We start from the raw sequence: 14,522 nt of genomic DNA, 5'->3' as shown, positions 1-14,522 counted from the left end.
GTGTGGAGGGCAAAGTGTCCTGCTCCCTCCAAAGTCAAACAACGTCTTATCTTAAACTGCCTCCAAGTAGGCCTCAGCCTACAAAATGACTATCCCTGGGCTCCAACATCGTCAGTTGTTGCTCGGAAGTGCTGTCCACACAGAAAAACACACTCGTTCATGTGAAAGTGGGGGTCGGTAACGTCAGCTGATCCCCTGCTGTGTGGAGGGCAAACTGCTGCTGACTCCAAATTGTAACTACTTCAGATTTAAACATTCTCTGATTTGGCCTCTGTCTCCACTCTGTCTCTAGTATTTCCCCTGACCTCCAACACCGCCAGTTCCTGCTCACAGTTGCCGTCCACGCATTTCACACGTGTTCCTGTGTTACTGGGGTTCTGTAACGTCAGCAGATCCCCCAATATGTGTCCGCCACTGTCTCCTGCGCTGTCCACCTTCCCACTGCAAGCGGTGGGAATGTGGACAGAGCAGGAGACAGTGGCAGCCACACATCAGGGGATCTGCTGACATTACAGAACCCCAGTAACCCAGGAACACGTGTGGATTGGGCAGACGGCTGCTGTACGCATAAACTGGCGGTGTTGGTGGTCACGTGAAATCCTGGAAACAGAGTGGAGACAGATGCCTAATTGGAGCACGTTGACAGTCTGTTGTAGCTTACAAACAATCTAAAACTGCCACCAAGTAGGCCTCGGCCTACACCATAATTCTCCCTGGGCTCCAACAACGCTAGTTGGTGCTCGGAAGTGCTGTCCACACAGAAAAACACACTCGTTCATGTGAAAGTGGGGGTCAGGAACGTCGGCTGATCCCCTGCTGTGTGGAGGGCAAAGTGTCCTGCTCCCTCCAAAGTCAAAATACCTCAGCTTTACACCTGGTTCCTAGTAGGCCTCAGCCTGCACCCCGATTGTCCCTGGGTTCCAACAACGCTAGTTGGTGCTCGGAAGTGCTGTCCACACAGAAAAACACTCGTTCATGTGAAAGTGGGGGTCAGTAACGTCAGCTGATCCCCTGCTGTGTGGAGGGCAAAGTGTCCTGCTCCCTCCAAAGTCAAACAACGTCTTATCTTAAACTGCCTCCAAGTAGGCCTCAGCCTACAAAATGACTATCCCTGGGCTCCAACATCGTCAGTTGTTGCTCGGAAGTGCTGTCCACACAGAAAAACACACTCGTTCATGTGAAAGTGGGGGTCGGTAACGTCAGCTGATCCCCTGCTGTGTGGAGGGCAAACTGCTGCTGCCTCCAAATTGTAACTACTTCAGATTTAAACATTCTCTGATTTGGCCTCTGTCTCCACTCTGTCTCTAGTATTTCCCCTGACCTCCAACACCGCCAGTTCCTGCTCACAGTTGCCGTCCACGCATTCCACACTTGTTCCTGTGTTCCTGGTGTTCTGTAACGTGAGCTGTTCCCTCAATGTGTGTCCGGCACTGTCTCCTGCACTGTCCACCTTCCCACTGCAAGTGGTGGGAATGTGGACAGAGCAGGAGACATTAGCAGACAAACATCAGGGGATCTGCTGACATTACAGAACACCAGTAACACAGGAACACGTGTGGATTGGGCAGACGGCTACTGTACGCATAAACTGGCGGTGTTGGTGGTCACGTGAAATCCTGGAAACAGAGTGGAGACAGATGCCTAATTGGAGCACGTTGACAGTCTGTTGTAGCCTACAAACAATCTAAAACTACCACCAAGTAGGCCTCGGCCTGCACCATGATTGTCCCTGGGCTCCAACAATGCCAGTTGGTGCTCGGCAGTGTCTTTGGCACGGGGACTCCCTGTTGCCCAGCCTGGTTCCAGCACGCCTGCTGTTTCCGGGTAGTGTCAAGGTCACTATGCCACCAATCCGTTGTCCTGTCGTCTTGCGGCCGGGTTAGCCGACTCTACGGTGCCTGCAGTTTAGGTGACTCCTATGTGGGCTGCGGGAACTGGCACTGAAGGCTGGATCCGTAGTGCCAATGGGACATGGACCCCCTGTAGGACTGTGGGTCTCGGTAACTGCGGCCTGCTTGCGGCCTGGCTACTTTGCTTTGAATGGGTACCTTCTGCTACCCACCCGGGTTCCAGCACTGTCTGCTGGTTCTCGCCAGAGCCTTTGGCCTAGGTGCCTCCATCTCGGTATCCGAAGTCCAGCACCGTCAGCTGGTCCTTGGTAGTGCTTTCTAGCACAGGTACTTCCTGCCTAGTAACCGTGGTCCAGCACCGTCAGTTGGTCCTCGGTAGTGCCATTGGCTCTTGTTCCTTCTGCTACCTATCCGGGTGCCAGCACTGTCTGCTGGTTCTCGCCACAGCCTTTGGCCTAGGTGCCTCCATCTCGGTATCCGAGGTCCAGCACCGTCAGCTGGTCCTTGGTAGTGCTTTTTAGCACAGGTACCTTCTGCTTAGTAACCGTGGTCCAGCACCGTCAGTTGGTCCTCGGTAGTGCCATTGGCTCTTGTTCCTTCTGCTACCCATCCGGGTGCCAGCACTGTCTGCTGGTTCTCGCCACAGCCTTTGGCCTAGGTGCCTCCATCTCGGTATCCGAGGTCCAGCACCGTCAGCTGGTCCTTGGTAGTGCTTTTTAGCACAGGTACCTTCTGCTTAGTAACCGTGGTCCAGCACCGTCTGTTGGTCCTCGGTAGTGCCATTGGCTCTTGTTCCTTCTGCAACCCATCCGGGTGCCAGCACTGTCTGCTGGTTCTCGCCAGTTTCTCAGCCTTCTTGTACCTTCTGCTACATTTTCAAGATCAAGCTTTTTAGAAATTGTCTTTGGTAATCCTTATTGATCTCCATGACGACGACCCTGATGATGACGACCCTGAAGACCACACCAAAGAAGACCAGAAATATGACCCTAAATAATAAGACCAAGAGGACAAAGAACATGAAGACAACCACCAAGATACAGAACAAAAGACAGAAGAACAAGAAGCAGAAGAAGCAAAAGCAGAAGAACAGAAAGCAGAAGAACATTAAGCATAAGACTAAAAATCAGCATAGAAGAAATCAAAATTATAAGCAGAAGACGACTAAGCAGTAAATGGGGGTGAGTCCGTTCCTCCTCGTGGTGCCCCTGGAAAATGCCTGCTGCTGCAGGCCAAACTGTACGCGGACAAATCCTGTTGTAAATCTTTTGTGACAGGCAGAACGTAAGGTGTAATCTTATAACTTTTATAGATAAGTACTACAGGAATGCCTGTCACCATAAGAAAATGAAGAAAAAGAAGAATAGGAAGAAGATGAAGAAATAGCATATTAAAATTAATAATAGCTGAATAAGAAGAATATGAAGAATGGAAAAAAAAAAATTAATGGGGAGAACATGAAGAAGAAGAAGATGAATAAGGTGAAGAAAAAGTTGATGAAAAAAATGCTACTGCTGCGGATCATGAAGGAGAAAGTGTGGGAGAAGTACAAAAGAAGGTGAAGAGCATGGAAGTTGTGAAACATACAGTACATATCTGACAAAATATAAAAAAGGTTAACATAGTCAATATCTTTTTAACTCCGAACGTATTGAAAAAAAAAAATTGGAATTAATGCTATGCCATGTGATTTGAATAAACCACTATGCTTTTAATGTCTCCTCCACCTCCCACAATACATTCTACATGATTCTTATTTGTTTTCAATTATGTAGAATTAGCCAACAAGGAAATAAAGGGCTTTTTTTAATTCCGATACCGGAAGTCCCATTGACTTGAATGGGACTTCCGGTATCGGAATCGGCGATACCCGATATTTTTTTCGTATCGGGCGATACCCAAAAATATCGTATCGGATGGTATCGAACGGTATCGCTCAACACTAGTCATAAATGTGGATCTAAAGGCATATGAAGTAAAGTAGAAAGGTGGCATAACAACCGGTACTTTCCTGCACGCAACCTCCGATCCTCACAAGATCTCCTTCTCTACTCCCCTCTTATCTCCTCTTCCCACAATCGCATACAAGATTTCTCTCGCGCATCACCCCTACTCTGGAACTCTCTACCACAACATATCAGACTCTCACCTACCATCGAAACCTTCAAAAAGAGCCTGAAGACCCACCTCTTCCGACAAGCCTATAACCTGCAGTAACCACCGATCGACCAAACCGCTGCACGACCAGCTCTACCCTCGCCTACTGTATTATCACCCATCCCTTGAAGATTGTGAGCCCTCGCGGGCAGGGTCCTCTCTCCTCCTGTACCAGTTATGACTTGTATTGTTTAAGATTATTGTACTTGTTTTTATGTATACCCCCCTCACATGTAAAGCGCCATGGAATAAATGGCGCTATAACAATAAATAATAATAATAATAATAATAATAATAACAACAAGAACAAACTGTGCCCTCTATACTGGTGTTGGTTTTTGTCATCCAGATTAGAAGGGCGTGAAGTCTCTTTACTCTTTGACTCCTTTTTCATGATCCTCAGACCAATTCCTCACATCGTTCGCAAGCAGTGCACTTCTAGGAAGAAGAGTCCCATATTGATTCCACTACTTATGAGCAAGCGAAATGGGACAAAACAAGACTCTGCTCTCTGAGGTCCACGTACAAGCCTTGTGTGCTGCCTGCATCTATGGTAAATATACCCTTATTGTCAAGACTATTGTCGGGTGTCCCAGGACCAGGGGCTCCTTCCCTGTCCCTAATACTTAAGGCATACTAGCTTGACCTATTCCTCTTATTACTTCTGATGGTGAAGACGCCATGGCCACGTACCTTGCCTTAGCTCCTGAATCCACCTTCAGTGTGTACCTCAACACATTAACCTAACTATCACTGTGTGGCACAGTCAAAAGTTTTACCATAACCAGGTTCCCGCATCATGTTCCCACATGCTTTATGCATCTATTAGCCCTCTGTGTCTGTACAGTTACACACTTAACATTACGGCTGGTCCAAACAATCAGGGCAATTGTTACCACCCACCTTTCGTGTCTACCTTTTTCCCTCATAGATTGTAAGCTTGCGAGCAGGGCCCTCATTCCTCTTGGTATCTGTTATGATCTATGTGATTATTGTTATGCTGTAATGTCTATTGTCTGTACAAATCCCCTCTGAAATGTAAAGTGCTGCGGAATATGTCAACACTATAGAAATACAATTTATTATTATAATTTATCACCTTTCCCCCTCCCAGAGATGAGGGGAGTAGTAGTGTACCGTAATACACCAACCAGACTAACAAGGTAATACAAACAGGGATAAAGGAAAACACCAATCATACAAATATACTCACACAAACAGCAAAGGTAAACACCGGAGAGTGGAGGATGGAGTAAAGCCAAAGTAGGACAAGGAGGGGTATTAGCACACACCCAAAACCTAGCAACAGTCTCAGATAAATCCATCAAACACTTTCTTAAACAACCTCAAACCACCTTCTTCTAACTATGGAAACCACCCAAAGGAAAAAGCAGTCAAAATTCCATAAAAAACAAATTTTATTAGAAGATATTAAAAGATTTATATATAGACATACAGTGCATCGTTAGGGAAAGACAGAAAATATAACGTCATCATGGTCAAAAAGGAATAACCACACTGCACGCATCACACCAGAAAAAAGAGTAGTATTGGATGTACATAGATTCCCAATAATTGGCCAGGGAAGAAGTAGCAAGGAGTGTACAAAGACATCACCATATGGCCAGTTAGGAAAATGTCCTTTTAAATAAAAGACTTCCCTGTCCTAAAGAACACACTACATACAAACCTGATGCTATGTGAAGCATCAGAAATAAAAGCAAATAGCTATATTGTAATACCTGGAAGCAGTGGTGGCAGTGGGGTCAATCCGGTCCCCGACGCGCGTTTCGGAGCCAAAGGACTCCTTCCTCAGGGGGCGCCTAACTGGCCATATGGTGATGTCTTTGTACACTCCTTGCTACTTCTTCCCTGGCCAATTATTGGGAATCTATGTACATCCAATACTACTCTTTTTTCTGGTGTGATGCGTGCAGTGTGGTTATTCCTTTTTGACCATGATGACGTTATATTTTCTGTCTTTCCCTAACCATGCACTGTATGTCTATATATAAATCTTTTAATATCTTCTAATAAAAAATTTTTTTTATGGAATTTTGACTGCTTTTTCCTTTGGGTGGTTTCCATTAAATGTGCAGTTTTTCCTTACACTGGTTAGTCTTAATATGTGGATCATGATATACTATATATATTAGTGATCATTTTCTATGGCCGTGTAATCATTGATTATCTGGCCTCCACATTATTATGTCTTCTGCCTATTTATTCTTCTTCTAACTATGCAGCAAAAGCTACTCTGGCAATGAGTGCTTGCCAGGGCCCAGAATATATAGGAGATGGGAGTGGCTAACAGTGAACAGCTGAGAGCTTTAATGCAGGAAAGCTTCCAGGAGCTCTTAACAGAGCAGATTAACCCCTGTACTGCTAAAAGAAATCTGCACCATTTAATATGAAGGTGATGTGCTTCTAAATAGTGAAGGAGTAGGAAACATCAGATGCTGCAACCTTCTGGCTCCTCTCTGTCGCAGTAAACCCGTGACATTTATTTTACTTACTTATATAGTGCCGCTAATTCCACAGCACTTTACATACCTCATCGACACTGTCTCCATTAGATTCCCTATCAGTATGTCTTTGGCATGTGTGAGGAAACTAGAGAACTCAGATGAAACCCACGCAAACACTGGAAGAACATACAAACTCCTTAGGCTGGTTTCACATTCGCGCTTTTTAAGCGCACGCACGGCCGGGGGTAGCTCCGCCCCCGAGCCGGCTCTCTGCCCGGCGTGCCCGCCCCTTCCTTGTAGCGCCGCCTCCTAGCGCACAGCGGCGCCTGCGATCGGCGCACCCTATCTTTAGCATAGGGTGCGCAGATCGTGCGCAGGCCGTGCGCTAGTTGCGCTTTGACCTGCGCTGCGCACTTTTGACGGTGCGCCGTGCGCGCCAAAATCCGAAAAGTTGGATTTTGGCGCGCACGGCGCACCGTCAAAAGTGCGCAGCGCATGTCAAAGCGCAAGTAGCGCACGGCCTGCGCACGATCTGCGCACCCTATGCTAAAGATAGGGTGCGCCGATCGCAGGCGCCGCTGTGCGCTAGGAGGCGGCGCTACAAGGAAGGGGCGGGCACGCCGGGCAGAGAGCCGGCTCGGGGGCGGAGCTACCCCCGGCCGTGCGTGCGCTTAAAAAGCGCGAATGTGAAACCAGCCTTACAGATGTTGTCCTTGGTAGGATTTGAACCCAGGGCCCCGGCACTGTGGAGCAACAGTGCTAACCAATGAGCCACTGTACTGCCCTACACTTGCCTAGACAGTGCGAGATTACATGACATTCCAATGAGAACTATGAAGTATCATTGATATGTTGGCATAAGGGCCTCATCTGCCATGAGGTGAGATGAGCATTCTGTACTTTCTTCGATAGGGTGGCACTGGTAGCCAGCAGAGGCAATGAGAACACAAAATTCTGCACAGCAGCATCGCGACCCTGTGCCCATGACCATGTGATGGTCCAAACTGTTAATTTTCAGAAGCAAACTGCTATCTGTAATGCATGAACACAGGACGTATGTGGTACACTCTACAAGAAAAAAGATGAAATAAACCTTATAAATGGGTTTTCTGGTTTGGGAATACTCCAGTCCCCCGACAGAAATTTGTTTAAAAAAAAAAAAAGCTATACTTTACTTACCCCGTCCAGCACTGATTCTCTGCCATTACTCCCACTGTTTGTTATCGTCTGCAGCGTAGGCGCCATCTTGACAACCCTGCAGCCAATGATTGAGCTCAACGCCTGTGCCGTCGACTAGGGCAGTACTGCTGAGCTCAGTTATTGGCTGCAGCGCTGTCGGTGTGACATCAATACTGCACCCAATAACAGAAACCAAGGTGCAGCGGCACAGACTCAGTGCTGAACTCCAGTGAGGGTGAGTAAAGTCTCTTTTTAAAAAAAAATAAAATAAACTGCACTCATTGGGATGAGGTTTCTCCGAAATCGGAAAACCGCTTTAACGAAAACCTGATGGCGCATTCATTTTAAAAGGGGGCTTCCAATTAAATAAATATATGACTTCTCCGCAGTCTAGATGGTGAATATATGATTGCTTGGGGTCTGATCCACGACAAAGTGTCTTTTAAGTATAGGGTGGTGCTGCGCTCGTCTGGGCACCACCCCAATTGATGACTCGTGTGCACATGTTTTATTGCAAATTTTATACATTTGCATGTTTTATTTAGGTATAAAGGTCACGTAATGTTTGGGTGTTTTCATCTTAGCGAATGAATATCTAAGAAAGCAGCGCGGGCAGCGCAGGGTGCAGACTGCAGCTATTTGACAGACTGTCAGGAATCTCTGGAGACGTCATTGAGAATGACACCGACTACGGGAAAGCGCTTTGCAGCATTACAATTTTAGAGATAGAGTTCATCTGCTGTAAATAAAAACTATGCAGCTGACAGTGCCAAAAACTATCTATTTGACACCAGAGTTAAGTGAGGAAACAATCCCTTCCCCCGCAGAGATTTTAGGAGAAGCTTTTATAGTCACCCTGTGTGACAGCAGCATGTCTTTCCTGAAATAGAGATCCAGCAAAGCTTTTAACCTCTCGTTGGATCCTATTCAATCAACGCAACAGAATAGTACCGGTATGGGGCATAATTAGCACTTTCTCTGTCAGTACGACTTCTCTTATGGCTTCGACTGAGAACATTTAGGTTGGGTTCACACAGGGCAGTTTTTAAGTTTTGCTGCTGCTGCGGTTTTGAATGAAATTCCCGTTGCTATTTTTTCTGAAGTTTTGCAGATGACTGTTATTGTTATTATTGCAGTCTTATCTGAATTTAGAGGGGTTTTTTATCAATATTTTTTTGTTTTCACCCAGATCTGTAAATATAACAAAGGAGAATCCGATATTTTAAAGAAGACCTACTGCCTTTATTAGCTATTAGCCCTCATAAAAGTAATTTCTTAAATATAACATTTTAAAATTTGTAAAATAAATACTTAAATGTTATTACGTTTTCATACAAAAATCCAGACTCCAATATTATTTTTACAGTGACAGCATCCAATGCAAGCCGCTTCCAGATGAATCCGAGGCAAACACAGTTCCCATGATTGCACGTGCGTCAGATGTTGAAGAGGTGTTTGCACTGGATGCCACTGTAAGAGCTCTGTATATAGTATTTATAGAGCTGCTAATGGTGCGTACATCCATAACTTCAGTATAAATACTAGGTACAGTGCTCTTTCACTCGGAGCTGTGAGATCTTGCAATATCTGGCAGCTGCTGGGCTTTAAACTTTGACTTAACGTATGTGGAGGGTCATTTCAATAAATGAAAGTAGTTACCTTTTTTAGATCTTTTTGGAGTCTAGAAGATGATCTCTAAACGTCATGTCCGGAACTTAGACACTGATGACCTATCCTTGGGGTAGATCCTCATAATCAGATTGGTGGAGGATCCACCACCCAACACTCTTCACTGATCAACATGAAGTAACAGTGTATGGACAATAAAGTAGAGCAAAAAAATTTGTCGGACCCAGGTCCAGCCGCCACCTTAGTAGTCTGTGGCACATTGGTAGCCCTTCAAACATTCTCCTATCTGCCGCGACCCCCAGCATCTCTTCCAATTAGTAGGTCTACTGTGATGTAATCATCGTGGTGTGACAAGCGAACATTTCTGGCCTATTAATAAAAAGGGGTGCTGGGGATGCCAATAGGTATGTGTAGGATTCTCTAGATTGGAGGCTGATGACTACTGCAGTGGCTTTTAAAACTATTCACCCCCTTGGCTTTTTACATATTTACATTACACCCTGTGTTTAAATATTTTTGTCATCTGATTTGTGTGTGAGGTGAGAAAAATATAGGCATGAAATACATCTATGGGTTCAAATAACAATGTGCTTATGTATTTACCCCTTTTGCTATGAAGCCCCTAAAAATTTCTTTGCCAAGCAGTTTCCTTCATAAGTCACATGCTTAGTGAAAGGATGTCCACCTGTGTGCAGTCTAAATGTGACATGGTCACGTCACAAGTTATAACGATATTGCTAGAGATATCGCTTAGTGTGACAGGCCCTTTATTTGAGCATGTTTACTCATCACTACTCATGACCAGAAAACGATGTCCGAAAAGTGTTTTCACAGGACAAGAATCGTGGATGAAATGGTTTTATAGCAGTCTCTCCGCTCCTCTGATCTTCAGATCTAATCCTTGAACAATCTCCATTAACATTACACAATCTTCAAAAGATGAATGAGAATTCTTTTGCCCACTCAAGTGATTTTATGCAGGATAAAGGAACGTTTTTGGCCACGTCGTTCAGTTAAGGTACTGTCACACTTAGCGATGTACCAGCGATCCCAACCAGCGATATGACGCGGTCAGGATCGCTGGAATGTAGTGTCGGTAGTGGGCCGAGCTGGGGGGTGATAGGGGGTGGTCCCACTTCTTACCGCGCAGAGATGATAACAGAGACACGATGAGGCAGATTCTGGGTGCAACAGGTCCAAGTTTATTGCTCACCGTCCGACTGACGGTCCTCGCGGTACACCGCGATATCTCTCTCTCTGCCCTCCGTGTCCAGGGCCGCTTCAACACCGTATGTCACACTAGGGACGTATTTATACGTAACGTCCCGTCTCACACTGTGACAATCCTGACAGCTCGGTTACTGTGGCCGCCTTAGGCCCGTACACCAACAGCACTTTACTGGTCAGTTTCGTCGTTACACATACGGTGTCTTCCACCCAGAGCCTTGTCTCTGCTGCGGTCCTTCCCTGTCAGGACCACCCCCCTGACGTTTCCTCTCCTCAGTCCCCTTGGTCGGATTCTCCTCAGGGCACACAGACTGGCGTAGTCCTCCTGTCACCTGGGCTCCCCCTGGGGACTGGAACCTTCTGGAACCCTCCCTCAGAATTTATAGCTCACCCGGTTCCTTGAAACTGTCACTCCAACTGTCACCCCGCCCCCCATGACCAACGGTTTCTAAAGCCCTAAGCTGCTGTAAAGTCCTTCGCTCACACTCCACCCTGCCATCTAATGGTCATCCCAAGGTACTGCACGTCCACTACACTTTCCTAGTTGTTTCCCCACTGTAATCACTGACTCCTACCTACACTGTGCAAACCTATCTTTCTTCACTCTGACTAGTCCGTCCGTCCGGTCACCTTCCCTACAGGTACATCATTAAGTGGTCGCTAGTGAGCTGCCACACAGGCAGATCTCACCAGCGACATAGCTGGGGACGGGGGTCGCTACTTACCTGTCACACTAGGCGATCCTGGGTCCTCCCGCCCGCGTCCACGCTCGTTGCTCGTCTCTCCACAGGAAGCGCCGCAGGAAGCCCACGGAGAGAAGTGGTCCTGAACGTTCTCGCGCGATCAACGATAACCAGCCGGGGGAGCGGTCGGAGGTAAGTATCAGACACAGCGATATCGCTAACAATATCGCTATAACGTCACAAGTTATAGCGATATTGCTAGCGATATCGCTTAGTGTGACAGTACCTTAACTCATTCCCATCACAATTATCATGAATGATAGGTCATTGGAGTTAGAATTTTACAGAATGTCGGCCAATGTTAATTGGCCTTAACTGGGTCAATTAGCCATTCAAGAGTCACTGATCAGATAGTCTCCATTGGAATCAGTAGTGTTGAAGCCCTGTCTTGGAGTCGCGTGATGGATGAGGCCTGATTGGCTGCTGCAGACAGGTGACTAATAAACCGGATGTCATCACATCTGATCATAGTGGAGCGTTAATCCTGGAAAGTCTGAATGTTTGAGTGGTAAGTAATAACTTATGTATTAATTTTATTTATTTTGGCCAAACATTTTTTTTGTCACTCCTGATTCCCCATTCACATATGTGCTCTTTTTGACCAGGCATTCTTTTTATTAATGGCAAGATAGGAGAAAGCCACTGTCAGATGTGTCTACTCTGAAAACAAAGGGATGGGTCATTGAAACACCAACTGCTCAATCCTTGTCTCCCCAGACATCTGTCGGGGGAGATTTGGAGGTCCCCATACCCATCTACCCATCAGATAGTTGGACAGTCCCAATAATAATAATAATAATCTTTATTTATATAGCGCCAACATATTCCGCAGCGCTTTACAGTTTAACAGTTTCAAAACGCAAGCCATAAGTAACAATGTTAACAATACAATAATTAAAGCGAAATAAGACGAAATAAGACGACCCTGCTCGTGAGAGCTTACAATCTACAATGAGGTGGGGGAGATACAGAGTACAGGTGTGTATTTACAATGGTGTATTTACAATGAAGGTCCAGCCATCTTGCGGGAGTGAAGGATGGATGGAGATAGTGAATGGGCTACACACGCACACTTACACAGAGAATGACTTTGATTAGTGAATGTGATAGGCCACTCTGAACAGGTGTGTTTTGAGGGAGCGCCTAAAACTATGCAAATTGTGGATAGTCCTGATTTCTTGGGGTAGAGCATTCCAGAGGATAGGAGCAGCACGGGAGAAGTCTTGGAGTCGGGAGTGGGAGGTATGGATTAGTGCAGAGGTTAGTCGAAAGTCGTTTGCAGAGCGCAGCGATCGGCTAGGCCGATAGACAGAAATGAGAGAAGAGATGCAAGGGGGTGCCGCACTGTGGAGAGCTTTGTGGGTGAGAAGAAGTACTTTGAATTTGATCCTATAATGAATGGGCAGCCAATGTAAGGACTGGCGAAGAGCGGACGCGTCCGAGTACCGATTACCCAGATGGACGATCCTGGCCGCTGCATTAAGTATGGACTGGAGAGGGGATAGTCGAGTGACGGGGAGGCCAATTAATAGAGCGTTGCAGTAATCCAGGCGGGAGTGGATCAATGCAACAGTGAGGGTTTTTGTTGTTTCCATAGTGAGAAAAGGGCGGATTCTAGAGATGTTCTTTAGGTGTAAGCGGCAAGAGCGGGCAAGAGATTATATATGGGATGTGAAGGAGAGATTGGTGTCAAACATAACACCCAGACAGCGCACCTGCTGCCGGGGTGTTATTGTGGTACCACCCACGGAGAGGGAAATGTCAGATTTAGGGAGGTTAGTAGACGGCGGGAGCAGAAGAAGTTCAGTTTTGGAGAGGTTGAGTTTCAGATAGAGAGCGGACATGATATTGGAGACTGCGGACAGACAGTCACTGGCGTTCTGTAGTACAGCGGGGGTAAGGTCGGGGGAAGACGTGTATAGTTGTGTGTCATCAGCATAAAGATGGTACTGAAAGCCAAATCTGCTGATGGTCTATGATGGTCTATGGTCCCAATGAAATCTGCGGGTTGTGCTAATTCCATACTTTTTTCTTAGGATTTGGTTAGAAGTTACAAATACAATGGATATATTTCTGTTCCTCATATTTCGACTGAGGTTATGCTGAGACTTCCAGCTGGGAAAAAGAGAAGGGGCAACTTCTTTCCCAATCTGGTCACAGAGTTGCTCACACAGCTGCTACATGCTGTAAAACACTGGTAGATGAACAATCCATGTGATGAAGAACAGTTTCTATAGAAGGAACATACATTTTTTTGAGGGTGCTTTGTAATTTTGAGAATTGTGAATTTTTGTAATCTCTGAAGTTATCCATATTTATTTGCTTGTTTCAATCTAAACATCACATGATACCATCTGCCACTTTAGAAAACACCATTAGCCCGGATCTGAGATCCACTTAAGATATGAAAAACCCATTACCCTCTTAGAAAAACAAAATGATAGCTTGAAAATTCATAAAGAATCCTTTGCATCTCTGACAGCCCGGCTTTATGGTTATTATTATGTTTGCCGTAATGCACTTAGCGTGGCACGTACAATGAATCTCGTCTTCTGTAAGTAGGAGTTGATGGCAAGCAGCTGGGACCAATAACAGGACCTCATTTGCCAGAAAGTGCACGACTGCTGATTGATAACATAACAGATAGGGGTACTGCTCCGCTCATATCGGCTCCGTTAGGGAAAGGTTAAGAATAATTGGTTACTACTGACTCCAATTAGCAATTAAACCGGGTGACCAGGGCTTAAAACACAGTGGCAGGAAGGAGCCTAGCTATACTTCAAAATCCGCAATCCGCAGCTACAGAGTGCAACTTCTCTAGAGACGAACAAAAGACTCCGCATTTATTAAATTTCATGCATTTGACAAACTGTAACTGCCAATTTTCAGCACTAAGTGGAATTCACGTCCTGTATCTGAAAGCTTTTCTGATGTGTAGAAGTCCTAAGTACTTCAAGTGCATTTTGACTAACAACAGTATCATGTTTAAAAGGTCTGGATATTTCTACACTCTTTTTTTACCCTTTATGTACAGAAGATCCAACCCAATAAGATTTGGCTTTTAAAATTGGTGCAAAAGATGGAATTAGAAAAATATTTGGACTAGTGCCTATATACTTTGGCTCTGTAAGGTGTCAGGAGTAGCTGGGTGGACACTTGCATTAAGATACTGGCAATGATGGTTTAATAATAGACATTCCAACGAGGGTTGAAGAGTAACTACATTTTGGTTTTAGTTTAATTATCCTCTAAATTTTGAAAAAATATGA

The sequence above is a fragment of the Dendrobates tinctorius genome, unplaced genomic scaffold, assembly GCF_039654945.1.
Source record: "Dendrobates tinctorius isolate UK_male_01 unplaced genomic scaffold, ASM3965494v1 ptg000084l, whole genome shotgun sequence".
In the NCBI taxonomy this organism is placed as follows: Eukaryota; Metazoa; Chordata; class Amphibia; order Anura; family Dendrobatidae; genus Dendrobates; species Dendrobates tinctorius.
The sequence above is the reverse complement of the archived record's forward strand: the minus strand, read 5'-3'. Positions refer to the sequence as shown.